We start from the raw sequence: 19,626 nt of genomic DNA on the forward strand, positions 1-19,626 counted from the left end.
TTCCCAATTGTGAATTCTAAAAACATCTGAGCTCTAAAAGTAAAACAATGTGATTTCCTCTGTATCATGACTCAATAGAAATGTATTAAATTAAGATCAGCAGCATGAACTTTTGTTAAGGAATCTATGGATCAGGGGATAGGGTAAGAATTACTATTTTTTATTATTAGCCTTATAGAAAATTTCACTTTTTAAAGTATGTATACAGAATGATTATAGAAAGAGCATTGTATAATATAACAAAAATTTAATTTTACTTTAGAAGAATAAAATTCCTATGGATCAGCATACTTGTATGTTGTCAACTTAATTTTACTGCCACCTTCTTCCAAGATTCCCTCTACATTACAGAGGACAAACTGGGAACTACATTTCCCAGCATCCCCTACCCTTATAGATCCAGAATACAAGCTGCTAATGAGAGGCCTTCTTGCAGGAACTGAAATGCTGCAGAAAAGTAGAAGCCATCCTTTCTCAGAGGAAGTTGTACCCAAAGCCGTCCTTTCTCAGAGGAAGTTGCACCAAAATGCCTGGGCAGAAAGCTGACATGAAGTTTAAAACAGCTTACAGGGGGTCTTAAGAATCATCCACCCACAAGAGTGCTGCAGACTGAGAGTTACTGGGAGCTCTTGGGGTTTGCAGCCATTTCCTGGTGAGCTCTTAGAACCACAAGCTTCAATGCTTATAAGCAGAAACAGTCTGAGATAGCTTCCTTGACCTTGGCCTGAGCTTTGCAATGGTTCTGTAAGATTCCAATTCCCTATACTAAAACCCTTTATATTTAGAACGCACAGACTTAGACTGGCTTCTTTTTCTTGATGGAACCTAGCTGATACAGTCAGTTTCAGAAAATGCTTTGTTACTTGCTCATTACATCTACTTTGTCAAAAATAACACTGCAGTGATGACAATTGTTGTTCTAGTTACTAGAATTAGAGAACTGATATAGGAAATGGTGGGTAAGAGTGTAATCTGTGGAACAAGGTTCCTAGGGTTCATTACCCAGCTCAGCAATTTTCAGGCTATTGCATCTTGGGAAGATACTTAACCCTAATGAGCCTCCTTTTCTTCCCCTGTAAAATGGAGATAATAGTTGTACCTTTCTTAGAGGGTCACCTGAGAATTAAATGTTAATACAGGGAAGTTTTTATATAAATCTTTGGCACAAAGTAAACTTTCAATAAGTGTTAATTATCAATATTGTTGTTTATTCTCTAAATATTTTCTGATATCTCTTAAGATCTCCACTCCCATCTGGTGAGTAATGACAGAGGATCTCTCCTTGACCAAACTTTAGTCAGACTCCTCTGAGCCCTGTTCCTGATTAGGAAGTCTTAAATAAAGTCTTTCTTGCCATTTGTGACAAGTGTCCAGTGAATTTTTTTTCTTTAACAGTAGCAAGGATTAAAAAAAAAAATCTAATTTTGGTTAAATCCTTTTACACTTAATAATTTAAACATTCTTTTTAAATTTGACCTTTCTTTCTGTTTCTTTCCTTCTTTCCTATGCTTCTGTTTAAATTGTTACCTGGATACTTGACCTTGTGTTAGACTTTGGGCATGTACCACCTTGAGTCCAGTCGTGTTTGGCTGTCTTTATCCTATCCTCACCTGTTGGCCTCCTCTTTTTGACTGATGAAATTGTAGTCTATAATTTCTCAGCCTGATCAGCAGGTGGTGGCCCCTGCATGCTGACTAAGGCTTTGCTGGGTTCTCAGTTGAGAGTATATTTGGAAGTACTCTGAGTCTCCATGATACCCCATGTGGCACTGATTCAGCTGCTCCTTCCCTTCCCAATCCTGCACCACCAAAGACCCTGCTATGATGATACCTGGTTTTCTCTATGGCCTATGGCATTCTTACTGGTGCTCAAATCTGTGTCCATGCCACACAAGGACCCAAAGGAGGTCCTCATGTAAGAATAGATCCTCTCTATGGTTGACCAATGATTCCATGTTGGCATGGGCTTGTTCTGCATAGTGATCTCTTCAGCTCACTAGGGAATAGGCAAGAGTCCTCCCCCATCTAGGATTTCAAAGCTGACAAACAAGATTTTGTGGACCCATAGATTTCATCCAATATCTCTCCAACTCTACTCTCAACTTCTTTCAGTTAACTCTACCCATAATCCTCTCAGGATCCAAAAAGGTAGAGTTCCCTTTTAATTTTTCCATGGTATATCCTGAGGTAACTTCATATCACTATGGAAGAAACTGTGATGTGACATCAAGCGTAGTGCTTTATATTTCAAATGGGAGGGACTTAAAAATACTTTCTCTTTAAAAAATATCCAATTAACTTGGTGCAATATTATACTAACTTTTTATTTCCCTACAAATTCATTTGATAACAATCCTAATTTCCACTCCAAGCCCCTCAAACACACAAACAAAAAAAGCAAAAACAAACAAAATACTCCAGTAACAGAGCTACTAAGACTTAGCAGAAATATTGGTAAACAGGGTAAATATAAGATATAATACAAAAATCAATTACTTTGTCTATACTAGTAAAACTGCTTTAAATTGTCATGGGACAAAATAATTCATTTACAATAGTAACAAAAACTATTAAATACCAAGGCATTAACTTAACAAAAAAATTCAAGATTTATGTGAAGAACACCATACAAAGCCTCCTTATTAAAAGGGACAAAACCAAGTATCTATACAAAAAATGAAAAGATATCTTGGATGGAAAAACTTAGTATCACTAAGGTGTGAATTTCCTCCAATATCAAATTGATTTTAATTCCAATTTCAAAGTTTTGTTTTTTTAAGGGATGGGGGGAATGGATAAAATTATCTTAAAGTTAATGTGACAGACTTACAGAAAATTGTAAGAAACAGTGTAATGAAAGTGAATTTAACCTACCTGATATTAAAAATTATTATAACTTCTCTGTAATCAAATAGAATCATCATAGGAAGAAAAAATAAATAAGTGGAATAAAATATAGTCTAGAAATATATCACAGCATATGTGGAGATCTAATATTTGACAAAGGTGATTTTAAATTAATCAGCAGAAATATAGTTTATTTAATGAATGATGTTGGCACAATTGGCTGTCCATCTGGCAGAAAATAAAGTTGAACTAGTACTTCACACTGGAGACATACAAAAATAAATTCCAGATGGATTAAGAGCTTAAATATAAAACAAAGTGCATAGGGAAAAATAGATATGTAGATATAACTTTGGGTGGGGAAACCTTCTTAACCAAAATGGAAAATCCAGAATATCTAAGAAATAAGATAGAGTATTTGACGAATCAGAAATTAAACACTTTTGTATAGAAAAATGACACCCTAAACAAAATAGAAAAACAAAAAATTAGGAAAAATATTTGCAACATATTGGACAGAAAAAAAATTACTACCTATAATGTGCAAAGAACTCTTTACAAAATGGATAAGAAAAAGGCAAACTACTAGATAGGGAAATGGTTAAATGATACATGTAGACAAATAACTGAAAAAACAAATTTAAATGTGATAACTATATGGTCAATAGATATGTAACCTCATTAGTAATTAAGAAAACAAAGTATCATTGAGATATTTTTGGTTATTATCAGATTGACAAATTAAAAGTTCAAAAAGAGATAATACAATATATGGCGAGGATGAAGGTAGGACAAAAGATAAGAAATAGAAATCATTTTGGCCTCTGGTAAAACAATTTCTCAATATATATTAAAAATAAAAATACAATAACCTTTGTACCAGTCAGAGTTCTCAGCTATAACAAAAGAAATGGGCCCTGGATAATTTAAAAAGAAAAGAAATTTATTGGAAGGAGATTAATCATTGACAGAATTCACAGGGAAGTTGGAGAATGAGACGAAGAAAATGGACAAGCATCTTGAAATCTGAAAACTGGACCCACAGCCAAGGGTAAGCCCAAGAAAAGTCCACCTAGAGCATCTCTGTTTCTGCATGTGGATGCCAGACAGTGCTGTTGACACTCAACCAATTTTCAGGAAAAGAGACTTCAAACTCTTATGTTTAAAAATTGATTTTTTTTTCTCTAACCTGAGAAGGTCATTAAGAAAACATTCTGAAAAAGTTTTCAATTCCTTCAGTTTCAATTTAATTTCATTTTGTTAGTAAAAATTCATAAAAAATTAAATAGAACTTTATAAATATTGATATGTATATAATATATACATAATAGTCATCAATTTTTAATAATATTTTTTGGGTAATGGAATAGTTTGGATTTTTTTTTTTTTTTTTGCGGTATGCGGGCCTCTCACTGTTGTGGCCTCTCTCGTTGTGGAGCATAGGCTCCGGACACGCAGGCTCAGCGGCCATGGCTCACGGGCCCAGCCGCTCCGCGGCATGTGGGATCTTCCCGGACCGGGGCACGAACCCATGTCCCCTGCATCGGCAGGCGGACTCTCAACCACTGCGCCACCAGGGAAGCCCAGTTTGGATTTTTAAATACATTTTAATAATCAGTAATGTTTTATAATTAGGAGTATCAGCTTTATTTAAAAAATCATTACTTGATTAAAAGTGGACTGGGTCATTGCCTTATTTTGAAAAAAGAAGTGTATTACTTTAGATACTTTACCCCTGTCAATAGTGGATTATTTTTGTCCATAACAAGGTGCCTGGAGGGAATCATTTCCAGATTTGGTTCTGGAAATACAGTCAGGATCCTGGATTGTAATTTCTGTAATTTTCAGTGTTCCCATTTTAGTTTCAGAAAGCTGCAGCAGTTTCAGGTATCTTGGACCACATACTATCTTCAAGCATAGAAAAAGCAGAGCACTGCCTCTGGCTTCTCAGGAATACATCTAGCCAGCTTTCTCCTTATTTCCACCCCTATGTCCTGACTATTCTGAGATTAAATCAGGGATCTCTTCATGATATTAGAACAAAGTTGGGGTTCTGTTAGCCAGGAAAGGGAGAGAAAGAGGCCATGGCTTTTAAAGAAGTAATCTACATTGTCCACTACACCCATTTTGTTAGCTTCCATGTAAGGGGAAAGAGAGAGAGAGAGAAAAAGAGAGAGAGAGTTAGTTTATAAACAGCTCTAAAATTTCTGTGCTTATTTTTATAACATATATAATTAGGAATTCAAGATCTCAATTTTACTAATCATCCAGGAAAGAAATTTGACATTTCCATGAGATTGTTCCTTATTTTGTTCTTTACTGATCCTCAACTAGAGCAAAACCAGTTTCTCTTTCCCATATATTTCCTTGGCTTTTGCTGTGAAGCAATGAAATTTGTGGTAGAAACTAGGTTTAAAAAGCTTAGACAACAGGTGGATCCATAATCCAAAGACAGAGTTGTCTCTAAATTACTGAGAATAAGCTATATTGAAATTAGCATTTAAATTATACCTTATGGGGCTTCCCTGGTGGTGCAGTGGTTGAGAGTCAGCCTGCCGATGCAGGGGACACGGGTTCGTGCCCTGGTCTGGGAAGATCCCACATGCCGCGGAGGGGCTGGGCCGGTGAGCCATGGCCGCTGAGCCTGCGCGTCTGGAGCCTGTGCTCTGCAACGGGAGAGGCCACAACAGTGAGAGGCCCGCGTACCACAAAAAAAAAAAAAATTATACCTTACGATGCTTTCTATAATCTTTTGGGCATTAATTACTAATAAATTTCAAATTTTGAAACAATATAAACATTTTCCTCAAAAAATCCAAGTGTGATTTTTTTTCCTCTTACAGGCTTCTGATTTGTAGGTTTGCAATAAATTTGGCATTGAGAAAGGAGCAGTGAAGAATAGATATAATTTAACAAAAACTGGAAGATGACAATCAAAGAACTTCATGTAGCAATGACCATAACTTCTTCCTTCTTTGCTTTTGAAGAAAGTCCTAGCTAAATGGCTGATTGACAGTACTGGAGAAGCAAATGGAGGCCTTAGTTTCCTAACTAAGAAAGTTAGTTGTAAAATTCTTATCTCAGGAAACAAAATCAAGCAAGTTGAGGGAAGCTACTTCTAATCTCTGTGCACATTTCCATGATCCAGAAAGGTTTGTTTTACCCCTACATTAAGAGAAATTGATGCATTTTAACATTCTCATCAGAGTCTAATAAGATTGGGTTTGGAATAAGTAGATAACAATTACAGATAATGAAAAAGGAATCTAATTGCACCTAGATGTTTGTTTTCTTCAAAATCTTCATCTCTTTGTATAATCTTTTTAAAGATAGCCCTTAGGAATCCTGGTCAATGTTTTGCTGTTTTAATAAAGCACTCTATTTTTGTATTAAATTAAAAGTATTAGAGTCTCTTTTAGTTAACTCCATCTATTCCATAAAACTCACTATGTGGAACACATATTCAAAACCATTACTCAGTGGCAATGCAATACTTCAAGCAGAATATCCAGCTAGATTCTAGGACCTACAAGTCAAAGGAAAGTGTGGCAGAACTACTCTTCCTTGATGGAGAATTGGACAGAGTCATCTAAGAACACCAGAAGAAAGAAAGAAAAGAAAAAAATAAAGAATAGTCAAGAACGCTGACAGTGCAAACAACCAAACAATTAAGCTATAAGCTAGGACTAAAATATGTGAGGAGCTTGTATTTTGTCCAATGAATGTGCAAGCAATTTCATTCTTTTATTTTTATCTTCCACCCTTGGTTAGCTGCTTGAGGTAAATATAACATTTGGACAAATATTTGCAACCAGATTGTAACATGTATGCCACTTAAAGTCCAGTGTGGAAACAACTTCATCTGGCTCAAATATGGTTTGAATTTGAACCAGTTATTTAAGTGTCTTAATTTTTTACAATTTGTTTATCCTCTATCAAATAACTTTGTTATTTTCTGTTATTTCCAAAATCCTCCCATTTAAAATGTGTAAGCTACAACCTGGGGTTTGATTTGGTTATTTTAAACTAGATATTATAGAATTCTCTTGTTTATGTGGATGGGAGGGTGGAAATTTGGGTTATAAGATTTAATTAAGACAAGAGTCATTTTATAAAAGATTTGGCAATGTTCTTTCCCTGAATGATGCTTCAGTAAAACTGCTTTACAAGTAGTGAACACAGCAGACTGATTTGATTGTTGAAAAATGAATAAAATCTGCATCAAACCACGCCAAACTAATTCTGAGTTCGAGTCATTTTGCCTATGGACCTATAATAACTATAATAACTAAAGGCCAGTAAATTATAATTTGAGAGACAACAAGATTTCTTCTCAAAGGAAACAAAAAGGCAAAAATACATGTAAGATGTTTAAACAGAATTTTCATTTGTGGGACATTAGAGAAGGAATAAAAAACATATTTGAGATTTTTTCCTCCAATATGTGTGTCACTTTAAGCTTATTTTGAGACATAGAAGTAAATTTGCAAAAGAGTATAGTGGCACAGGCCAGGGAATTTTGTATAGCTTCTCCTTTCTTCATTGTATATACAAAACGTCAGAAGGAAGGATTTCTCTGTCATTGTTCTTTTTCATTCTCTCTCTCTCCACCTCTCTCTTTCTCACTCTCCCTGTCTGTCTCCCTTAAGCTTCTGGAGTAAATGTGTCTTTAGTGATAACATAGCATTCAGAATTCAATTTCCAGCCCACAGTTTTATGCAGAAGCTCTAGGCATAAGGAAGGAAACAATATCTCAGTGAGGAGTCTTCAGTCAAGGGTTAAAGTAGTCATGTTAGCTCTTTTATTTTTCTTTATTCTGCATCTCACATAGGGACACAAAGAGATCAACCAATGGGAATTAATTATTTAATCATAGAAAATACATGAAAGTGGTCAATGGCTGTACTTGTCGAGCACAACACTCAACAAATTTTCATTAAAATGCATTCACCAGGTAGAGTAGAACCTGGAACTCCTAAGAGACAGAAAGAGAATCAACAAGGATGAATACAAATTGACTAATGAAAGCAGCTATGTGTTGGTAATAACCCCTAGTTTTCAAAGAATTTTTAAGAAAATATAAACCTGACTTTATAAACTCTGTTTTCCTTTGATTTTAATTCAATTCATTAAAGCCCTCATATTTTACTATCATGTTTGGGACTTTTTTTTTCCTGATTAAAACAGTTCTATCTTAGACTACAAAACAGAAGATGCCCTTTTAAAGGATAAATCCTTTAATAGTGCCTACATAAAACTTTAGTCTATACATCTCAAAACAAAATGCTAATACCCTAACTCCATTATCATGGTGTTATGGACTGAATGCTTGCATCTCTCACAATTCATAGATTGAAGCCCTAACCCTCAATGTGATAATATTTGGAGATGTGTCCTTTGGAAGGTAATTAGGGTTAGACGGGGTCATGAGGTTGGAACACTCATGACAGGATTAGTGCCCTTTTTAAGAAGCGACACCAGAAAACTTGATGCCTCTTTACCACATGAGGACACAGAGAGAAAGTGGCCATCTACAAGCCAGGAAGAGAGCCCTCACCAAGAACCAAATTGGCCAGCACCTTGATCTTGGACTTCCCAGCCTCCAGAACTGTAGGGAAAATAATTAATGCCTGTTGTTTAAGCCACCCAATCTATGATATTTTGTTATAGAGCCCAAGCAAACTAATACACGTCGTCTATAAGAACTGATATTATGCAAAGACATCCTTGTTTAGGATGCAGATGTCAGGCTGACCTTACCTCTGTGTGACCTTGAACAGGTTAAGAAATGTCTTTACCTATTTCTTTATCTAAAAGATGGGGGGCACTAATACTTGCCTCATTCAAGTGTGTGAAATTCAAACAACATGAAACAAAAAGCTTCACAGAGTGTCTGGCAAGTAGTAAAAGCTAAAATAATCTTCATTATTTGAGCCCATCCCCAACACTTCCTTAGGAAGTCATAGCCCCTTACAGTTGATAGCACAGAATGTGACTTGATCAGTTGCTTGCTATTTTTACAAAAACCTGCAGATTCCATTCCTTATTTTCACCAGTACTCCATTAAACATTAAAAAACACTTTGCATTTATTTTTGACGATGCCAACAAGAGGTATTTCACCCATCAAATAGCTCTTCTGAAATGTATTATCACTTTTTTGAAATATGATGTTACCATCTAAATTCTGGTTGTTTTTCAAGGGCTTTGAAACATAATTCTAAATATATCTGAATAATATACTAATAAGTCAATATAGTAAATATTTTTGAGTGCTTGATACATGCTGAGAAAACAAAGGTTGTCCTGGGAGCTGTAGAGCACACAGGGGTGGCTAAGACAGGGCCCTGTCCTCAAAGAGCTCAGAACAGTAAAGGAAACACACATGCAAGTAAACATCTGGTAGTGTACTAAGTGCTCTAATAGGCATAACCATAAGACAGTGAAGGCCCAAAAGAAGGATTGGCCAGTTCTTCTTAGGGTAGACAGCAAAGCCATCCTACAGAAGGTGAAACAATTAAATGGGTGTTTTCCAGCATTGCTTGAACCCTGTATCTTACTTCAAGAACTGACAGCAGCCAAAGTAAAATGAATTTGTGGAGGAACGATTATATGCAATGTGAGCACTTGATATCTCTACTCATGATTTTTTTTTTCCATTCCAGGGTCCAACACAGGATACTACATTACACTGAACAATACTGAACAATAATAGTAGCAAATTGCAACTACCACTGCTACTATTACCACTGGATTAATACTACTAGTAAAAATAATCTCTAACATTTGTATAATTCTTTGCAAAGTATTTACACATTTCATCCCAGTTCTACCCTGTAGCCAGTATCTTAATTTAGTATCAAATGAGGAAACTGAGGTTCAGACAAACTCAACATTTGCAAAGTTCTTTTTTTGTTAGGAATGGGAAGGAAGCATCAATAGCACTGACACTACTTTCTTAAAAGTGATGAAGTATTAGAAAACAGAAAGAAATTCTACACCCTCCACATGCTTCACCTAACTAGTGTCCTAGCTCCCACTGTACTTGTTCTTAACTACTTGAAAAAATTAGTTAACATTCTCATTTGCATCAGTTAACATTCTGAGAACTCTAACAAATGCTGTTCATAAGCTGTATTTATACTACAATGCTTTTCCTTCTTTCACATTTGTAATTATGAAAGTAAAATTTGCTCATTATCAGCAATTAAAAACATAGACAAATATTAAGGGGAGAAAAAATTAATCCATAACCCTAAAATCCAGAGACAACCACAGTTAATATTTGATGATATATTTCCTTCTAGCCTATTTTCTTTTTTGCTTGTGTTTGGACGTACATTTTTATTAGGGAATATACTGTATAAACAGATATGTTATGCTGCATTATTATTTTTTTAATTTGGGGGGAATAATTTTATATTTACAGAATACTTCCAAAGATTTTATATTTACAGAGAGTTCTTATAAACCCTTCATTCAACTTCCCTTAGTTAACATCTTATATAACTACGGTATATTTTTTAAAACTAAGAAATTGTAACTTAATTTTTAACTAGACTACTTATTTTCTTCACATTTCACCAGTTTTTCCACCAGCATCCTTTTCTGTTCCGTTATGCAATCCAGTGTGTCACAATTAGATGTCATGTCTCCTTGGTCTCCTCTGATTTGTGAAAGTTTCTCAGTCTTTCCTTGTTATTCATGGTCCTGACACTTTGAAGACTACTGGTTCCATATTCCATAGAGCATCACTCAATTTGGATTTTTAGTGTTTTCTCATAATTAGTGCCCTTCTCATCACATCCTATCAGGGAGTACATGATATCAATGTAATTTATCACTGGTGAAGTTAACTTTGATCCCTTGGTTAAGATGTGTCTGTCAGGTTTCTTCACTGTAAAGTTACTATTTTTCTCTTTCCATACTCTGCTCTTTGGAATTAGTTATAAGTAGTTATAATATATAAGCTACATATATATAGTTATATATATATATTATATATATATTTGGAATTTTTTTCTAAGAATGATTTGTCTCTTCACCATTTATTTCCATCAGGATGAATTCATGAATATTTATTTTATACATTGAGTTAGATTAGTTATTTTTGTTGTTGTTGCTCAAATTGACTGCAATTTGGCTATTGAAAGCTCTTTCAAGTTGGCTCTTGTATCCTTTTGAAATGCCCAATCCTACTTCTTTTTGTCTTTGAGCATTTCATTACTTTCTGGCACTACAAGTTGCTCCAGGCTTATCTTGTATATATCTTACCCTAACCCTAGAATCAGCCATTTCTCCAAGAAGCACTAATTCCTTTTATTCAAGAATGGTGTTAAATACTAAGATCTGGGTTCTAGGTGTTATCATTTAAATGGAAACACAATATTATTTACCAAAAAATTTTTGGTATTTTTTTTCTATTTTTTTCTCACCAGAAGTACAATCTACATAGTATAGTGTACTGGTTAAGAACCCAGGCTCTGAAACAAAGGAACCTGGGTTATAAACTAGTTCTCTCACCTACTTGTTGTGTGACCTTGGGCAAGTTGCTTAACCTTTCTGTGTCTCAGTTCTATCTTGGAACTAGCAATAATACCTATCTCACAGGGTATCTGTGAGGTTTAAATAAATTAATATTTGCAAAGCACTTGGAGTGGTGCCTGGTATCCACTTATTACCATATATATGTTAGATGTTATCATCACTATTCTGATAACTTTAACCACAAGTGCAATACTGAAGAGTCAACATCTAATCATAGCCAACACATATTGAGTCTATCTTATGAGAAAGACACTCATTAATCCTATTTGTGAAGTATATCCTATTTTTAAATGACATATTTTTATTATTAATTATTCATTTAAATTTGCTTTAATGGGCATATTTTAATTCATATTTTATTCTTTAAGTGTTTACATTCAATTTCTCATCAAAACATTACATGAGAAGAGCATCTCCAAGATGGCCTCCATGGATGCCCTTCCTCACTGTGTATGCATGCTACCTTTCACATAAAGAAGCAGAATCTAGCTCTCCTTCCCTTAAATTTAGAATTTTCCTAGTTAAACAAGTTACTAAAATGCAGCAAGAGTAACATTCTTGAACTTTTGAAACTAAATCTTAACAGAAGCTTTGGTGCTTCCATCTGGGAATCTTGAAGTCCTTATTTTGGGGATGACCATCTCAGAATCAAGCTGCCATGAGGCTAAAACCTAAGTTGTATGGAGAGGCCAAATGTAGGCACTCAGGTTGACAACTCCAGTGGAGTTTTCAGTTAACAGCCAGCATCAACTGCCAACTATCTTGGATACTCAGTTTAGTCAAACTTCAAATGACTAGACCCAGCTGATAACTGATGTCACCATATGAGAGATCCAAGCCAAATTGTATACTGTTCAGTCAACCTACAGATCTGTGAGCAATAATAAATTATTGCTTTAAGCCAAAAAGTCTTTGGGCTCTTTGCTATGTAGAAATAAGTAACCAAAACAGATAACTTCTTCAATTTTTTATACTCAACAATTAATGAGAAACTTTGTTCACAGAAGTAAAGTTAGCAAATATCATAAGACTATTAATAGCTTTCTGACTGATGAATGGAATTTTCACAATTACCAGAATTTAGATGATTTCCTTTCTTTAACTAGTATGTCATGAAATCCAACAACTATTTTTTTTCTTTCATTCACCAATGTAATTTTGAAAAATCTTGTAATAATATATTTGGATTTCAAATCCAATACTTTTTTATATCAAATATTTCAAAATAATGATACAGCTTTTCTTTATATACAGTCAAATGTTGCTCTAATGTATGTTAATGATTCTTCATTGAGATAAGCATTACAATATAAACTAAATATCATTAGCAAAATATTTTTTACTCCATGTTTTCAAGATTTCATTTTCACTTGATCTATAAACTCTATGCATGTTAATGTTTTCATGGAGTCCTTACTGTTTTCATTAAGTTCCTTTAGAAGCTCAGTGATGTAAAGTTTAACAAGCCAATAACTATGCTTCAAAATAGCCAATGTGAGAATCATCCAGAAAAAAATGGTTTTGATTCTTACAGCTTAAAAATTTTTGACGAAATCTTCCCTTGGATGAGCAAAACAATTCAGTATGAAACAACAGAAAGTGGTGCCTGCTCCCATTTCTTCACATAAAGCTAAAAACAGTGTGGAGAAGCTTAAATTTTATTAGATTCACCACTTTGATAACATCATTAAATGTGGAATTCTGATCTACAGCCAATGTCTACATCTGAAAGCCTCACTGTGAAGAAAATAATGTATTTCTTGAACCTTAAGGTTTATAATATGAGCTGTATGCAAAAGTCTTTACAACTTTCTATCATGTTCCCTCACTCTCAGGACACACAAATTTATGTAGGGTTTTCATATTATCTGTATCGAAGTATTCACTAATCAATTTAAACAATTCATCTCCTGTAAGCTTTTTCGGTATTTTATAGAACAAATAAAGTTCTTCAAAGCATTTCTCTTTAGAGATACTCATTAGCATCATTACTGAAGTACTATTCAATCTGTAATGAAACTTCTTTAATCTAATAATATTCTGGATTAGTGTGACCTCTATGTAATTTAACATGTCATCAATGTGTCTACTAATTGCATTAATCAAAAAGTGGTACATTTTCTATTTTCTTTGCATCATTGACCCCCTGTATTATATTAGCAGTTTCAAGACAGGCTGTAAAAACAAGAAGTCTACAGTTGAGTGAGTCATTCTATATTTGGACATTACAGAATTTTATTATTTTTTTAAGAGTTAGATGTAAAATGGATTTATTTATTTATTTATTAACATCTTTATTGGAGTATAATTACTTTACAATGGTGTGTTAGTTTCTGCTTTATAACAAAGTGAATCAGTTATACATATACGTATGTCCCCATATCTCTTCCCTCTTGCATCTCCGTCCCTCCCACTCTCCCTATCCCACCCCTCTAGGTGGTCACAAAGCACCGAGCTGATCTCCCTGTGTTATGCGGCTGCTTCCCACTACCTATCTATTTTACGGTTGGTAGTGTATATACGGACATTACAGAATTTTATAATTAGTTCTTTGAGTGTAACCTAATATAGTATAAATAATTTCATAGAACAAATTTGTCTCTTTGTCATTCCCTCAATAATTATTTATCTAGACCTTACTATGTGCCAGGCATGGATCTTTGTCAGTGACCAGAATGTGCAAAGATCCTTGCCCTTGAGATGATTACATTTCAACAAGACAAGACAGACAGCAAACTATATAAATAATAAAACTTATATTACCTAATATATTAAAAGATAATATATTAATTTGCTAGGGTTGTCATAGCAAGATACTACAAACTAGGTGGCTTAAAGAACAAAAATTTTATCACTTCTCAGTTCTGAAGGCTAGAAGACTAAGATCAAGGTGTAGGCCAGCCTAGAAGAGCTGTGAGGAAGAATCTATTTCATGCCTCTCCTCTAGCTTCTGGTGGTTTGCAGGCAATCTTTGGCATTCCTTGGCTTGAAGACACATCATCTTGATCTTTGCCTTCATCTTCACATGGCATTCTTTCTGTGTGTGTGTCTGTGTCCTAACTCCCCCTAATTATAAAGACACCAGTCATATTTGATGAGCGGTCCACCCTATTCCAATTTGACCTCATCTGAACTAATATATCTGCAATGACCCTATTTTCAAATAATGTCACATTCTGAAGCAATAAGAGTTAGAACTTCAACATATGACTCTTTTTGTAAGAACACAATTCAGTTCATAAGAGATGATATGTGCTATAATATAAAGAAAGTAGATCAGGTGAAGGGATGGGAGTGAGGAGGACAGATTGTAATACAAAATAGAATGATCAGGGCAGGCTTTATCAAGAAGGCTTAAGAGAGAACTGAAGTAGTAGAGAAAGTCAGCCAAGAAGATATCTAGGGAAAGAGCCTTCCAGACAGATGGGAGAGTCATAGAAAAGGCCCTTGGGTCAGAGTCTGCCCTCGAGCTAGAGGAATAGAGGGAAGTCAGTATGGTTAGAGTGGAGCACATGAGAGAGCAGTAAAGAATGAAGAGCCAACTCATGTAAAGCTTTGCAATCTATTGTAAATTTTGGCTTCTACCGAGTTAAATGGAAAGTCAAGGGAGATTTTGAATAGAGTGACATGACTGATTTCTGTTTAACAAGGGTCCCTCTGGCTGCTGTGTAGAGAATAGACTTACAGTGGGTAAGGACAAAAGGAGAAACACCTATCAGGAGGCTCTTTCAGTAATCCAAACACAAGGTGCTGGGGTCTAAGGACAGGGTGATAGTGGTGAAAGCATGAGAAGTGATAAAAGTCTGCATTTAGTTTTGAATTAGAGCTGACAAGACTTCCTCACACACTGGAATATCATATGGGGAAAAAAGACAGCTCAAGGATGACTATGAAGTTCTGGATTGTGCAACTAGAAAGAAAGGGTTGCTATCAACTTAGTGAAGGAGGATTGTTGGTGAAGTGGGTTTGTGGAGTACTCTTTGCTGTAGGCAGCCTCTAAAATAGCTCCTAGTGATACCTACCTCTTAGTATTCATGTTCTTGTGTATGACTCTCCTCTCAGTGTGGGTTGTATTTAGGGACTTGTTTTATTTGATATATGACAGCAAACGTAATAGAAAGTCAATTCCTACATTAAGTTAAAGAAAGGCCATGGCTTCAGTCTTGGATGCTCTCTCTCTCCTACTCTCTGGATCTTTCACCCATCTTAGGGATGCCAGCTGCCATGATGAGCCGCTGTGCTGTGGAGTGTTCATGTGATTGGGAACCAAGGGAGGCTTCTGGCAAAGAATCAGTAAGTTGTTGTTAGTCCAACAGCTCACAAGGAACCGAATCCTTCCAACAACCACAGGAGTGGATTTGGAAGTGACTTTTCTCCCTATCAAGCCTGTAGATGAGACCATAACCCTGTCCACAAAGATGATGTCAATCAAGCTCATGACTGCCCTTGAGCCAGAGGACCCAGTTAAGCCATGTCTAGATTTCTGACCCATAGAAATTGTAAGATAAGGAATGTTTGTTGTTTTAAGCCAGGAAATTATGGCATAATTTGTTATGCAGCTATGGATAAGCAAAACACTCTTAAAAAGCTCAAAGCTTTTTCTGAGCAAAAACATTCATAATATTTTGGGGTAAGACACCAAAGATTTTTCTTATAACCATTGATTCATTTGCTAATATTCCATGCAAAAAATAAAATATTTAAAGTGAGAGAGGAGAGAATTATAGGAACTGTCCAATGCATATTTGAAGAAATTCTCATTATATTGCTTAATGAGGGCTTAATCTTTTTGCAATATTGGGTTTATCTTGGGAGTATGATAGCTTTCCAACTTTAATCAGAAGTTTGTCCATTAAGATGGGAAAACATATGTATGTAAAAATCATCTAAATAGGAAGTCCTTAAATGGACCAGAGACTATGAAACTTCCAAAAAATTCATTTTCAAAAATAGTTTATATCATCTCCATTCTTTTCTTTTTTTTTTTTTTTTTTTTTTGTGGTACGCGGGCCTCTCACTGTTGTGGCCCCTCCCGTTGCAGAGCACGGGCTCCGGACGCGCAGGCTCAGCGGCCATGGCTCATGGGCCCAGCCACTCCGCGGCATGTGGGATATTCCCAGACCGGGGCACGAACCCATGTCCCCTGCATCAGCAGGCGAACTCTCAACCACTGAGCCGCCAGGGAAGCCCTATCATCTCCATTCTTAATAAAATTTAAAGACATATTTTCTAAAAATATGAAGAATTAAACATATTACGCAAAGTAAGAAGTAATAAAATGTTAATTTTCATTACTTAACAATTAAACTTTTGAAAATTTTACATTAAAAATATTCTTGACAGTCATATGTAGTCATATGCTATATATTGATTTCTGAAACTGTAGTGTTCTATAGTCCCTTTTTAAAAACAATTTAATTGAAAAAGGACCTGAGGGAGTTCTCAAGATGGCAGAGTAGAAAGACTCTGAGCTCACCTTCTCTCACAGGCACAACAAAATTACAACTATTTACAGAACAAGTATCCATGAAAGAGATGGGAAGCTACCAGAAAAGATCTTCTGCAACTAAAGATATAAAGGAGGAACCACAATGAGACAGGTAGGAGGGGTGGAGTTGTGGTATAGTCAAGACCCATACCCCAGGGTTGGACGATCCACAAACAGGAGAATAATTACAATTGCAGAGGTTCTCCCCAAGGAGCAAGGTGCCTGAGCCCCACATTGGGCTCTGCAGCCCAGGGATCCTGTACTGGGAAGATGAGCCCCCAAAACATTTGGCTTTAAAGGCCAGTGGCACTTATTTTAGGAGACCCAGAGGGCTGTGGGAAATAGAGACTCCACTTTTAAAGGGAGCATACAAAATCTCACATGGTCTGGATCCAGGGAAGAAGCAGTAATTTGAAAGGAGCCAGGTTCAGACCTACCTGCTGATCTTGGAGAGTCTCCCAGAGAGGCAGGAGAGAACTGCAGCTTACCCTGAGGACATAGACTCTGGCAGCAGCATTTTGGGTACTCCTTCTACCATGTGGACACTGGTGCTGGCAAGCACCATTTTGGAATCCTCCCTCTAGCTTATTAGCACTTGGACCCAGCCCTGCCCACGCTCACCAGCCTGAAGAGCCCCCTGCTTTCCTACTCCTGCATCCCCTCCAAGCCTTCCCCAAATGTACATCACTGCCTCAGGGGATCTTTTCAAGCTCTGCCTCACAAACTACCAGCTCTTTAACCCTTTGATTGGATCCTATTGTGCCCATGATCCATGGTCTCTAGGAATCTGTGGTTTTTCTGGATGCTATAATGAAATACGATAGCCAGAGGGGCTTAAACAACACACAATTATTTCTCAAATTCTGGAGGCTGGAAGTTCAACATCAGGGTGCTATGCATGGTCAGGTTCTTGACAAGGTCCGTCTTTCTGGTTATGTATTATAGCCGTCCCTTGGTGTGTGCAATGCAAGCAGAGAGTGGTCTCATGTCTCCTTTTTTAGGGCATTAATCCCATCATGATCTCCTGATTTCATTTAAGCCTAATTACTTTCCAAAGGTACCCACTTCCAAATACCATCACACTGGAGATCAGGGCTTCAATTCAGGAATTTTGCGGGAACACAAGCACTCAGTTCGTAGCAGAATCCTAGAATAACTAACATGGAAGAAGGTGGCAGAGACCATTTAGCTTTAAGTATTGGAGATTGTATTGATTATATGACATCCATCAGGCCTTGGGAATAAGCAAGCCTGCCTCAGATAAAGAAAACAAGAAAAATAATTCAGGGCCCATTATAAATATGTATTCTATAGACTCTCCCATTACTATTCTGTTCCATCAAAATTTACACACCAGAGTGGCTGGGTTTCTCTCTGAGGAATCGGAGAAAGCTGAGATGATCAAAGCAGTTGCTGGAAACAACAGGGAAAGGAAAGTCAGGAAGAGGGGCAGTGTTGTCTGGATTTGGGAGGGAAGAGGGATTCGCAAGTGGAGAGTGGGCAGTGTAAGTCCAAAAGACTTTTTGTTCACCCCAAATCCTAGTGAATACTAATTTTATGTGATATCACTATTAAACTTCCCCTGGTCTCTTAACTTGTTAATACCTCTACTCAAGTCCTCGAAGAAATAATATTTAAGTTAGAATTTGAGACTAGAATAATATACCAACCCCAAAAACTAGTGCATAAAGGAGAACTAGGGAAAGGAGAGATAAAAGCAGAAGAACATTCTAGACTGAAAGGGAAGAGTATATTAATAGGGCTTGAAGTGAGAAGGAGCTTGGCTTTAAGGAAAATTAAAAATTAAGGTAATACCATGCTAAGAGGTGATAGAGGATAAACTGGAGAATAGATCATTGGCTTTGAGATTGGAAGGATAGGACAAAATGGTAAGATATTTAAGAAGTACAATGAAAGCAGATATCCAAATTCATCAGTGGTTAAAATCAGCATATTTGACAGCAAACTTTGACCAGACTTTCCAAAGAAGGAAACAGGTAAGAAATGTTTTCATAATTAGGTACCCTCTGCTATATATTATCTGGGTTACATTGTATTAGCACAATTTAAAAGCAAAATTAACAAGATGGCTACTCAGTGCTACTTCTTAGCTTTTGGTGACAGGTTGTGGTTTTTAATTGTTCAACATGTATTCTTTGCCTAAGATAAAAATCAGCTATAAAGGCTCAGAAAGCTCATGACTTCAATAGGGATGTGGACCTACCTGAAAGAAGGAAGAGGAAAAGTACAGGAGTGTTTGAGGAGTGTAAGGTGATGTTCAATGGAAAGAGAATACAAGGAGATACAGCTCCCAGAACTCTCTTGGGATATGAAGCTTTTTTTTTTTTTTTTTTGCGGTATGCGGGCCTCTCACTGTTGTGGTCTCTCCCATTGCAGAGCACAGGCTTCGGACGCGCAGGCTCAGGGACCATGGCTCATGGGCCCAGCCCCTCCGCGGCATGTGGGATCTTCCCAGACCGGGGCACAAACCCACGTCCCCTGCATCGGCAGGCGGACTCTCAACCACTGCGCCACCAAGGAAGCCCAGGATATGACTCATTTAACACAAATGATATGTCATTAATTAGAGTTCTCATAAACATCATTTACATCCCCACTTCTAAGTTATAATCCTCTACTGGTAGCTACAAGACTCTATCACATGATTTTGACATCAATCAATACAGGTGATATAGCAAAACAGATAACCATTATTCAATCATCATCTAGGAGGTACTGTTAAATT

This window comes from Phocoena phocoena, chromosome 1 (genome assembly GCF_963924675.1).
Source record: "Phocoena phocoena chromosome 1, mPhoPho1.1, whole genome shotgun sequence".
In the NCBI taxonomy this organism is placed as follows: domain Eukaryota; kingdom Metazoa; phylum Chordata; class Mammalia; order Artiodactyla; family Phocoenidae; genus Phocoena; species Phocoena phocoena.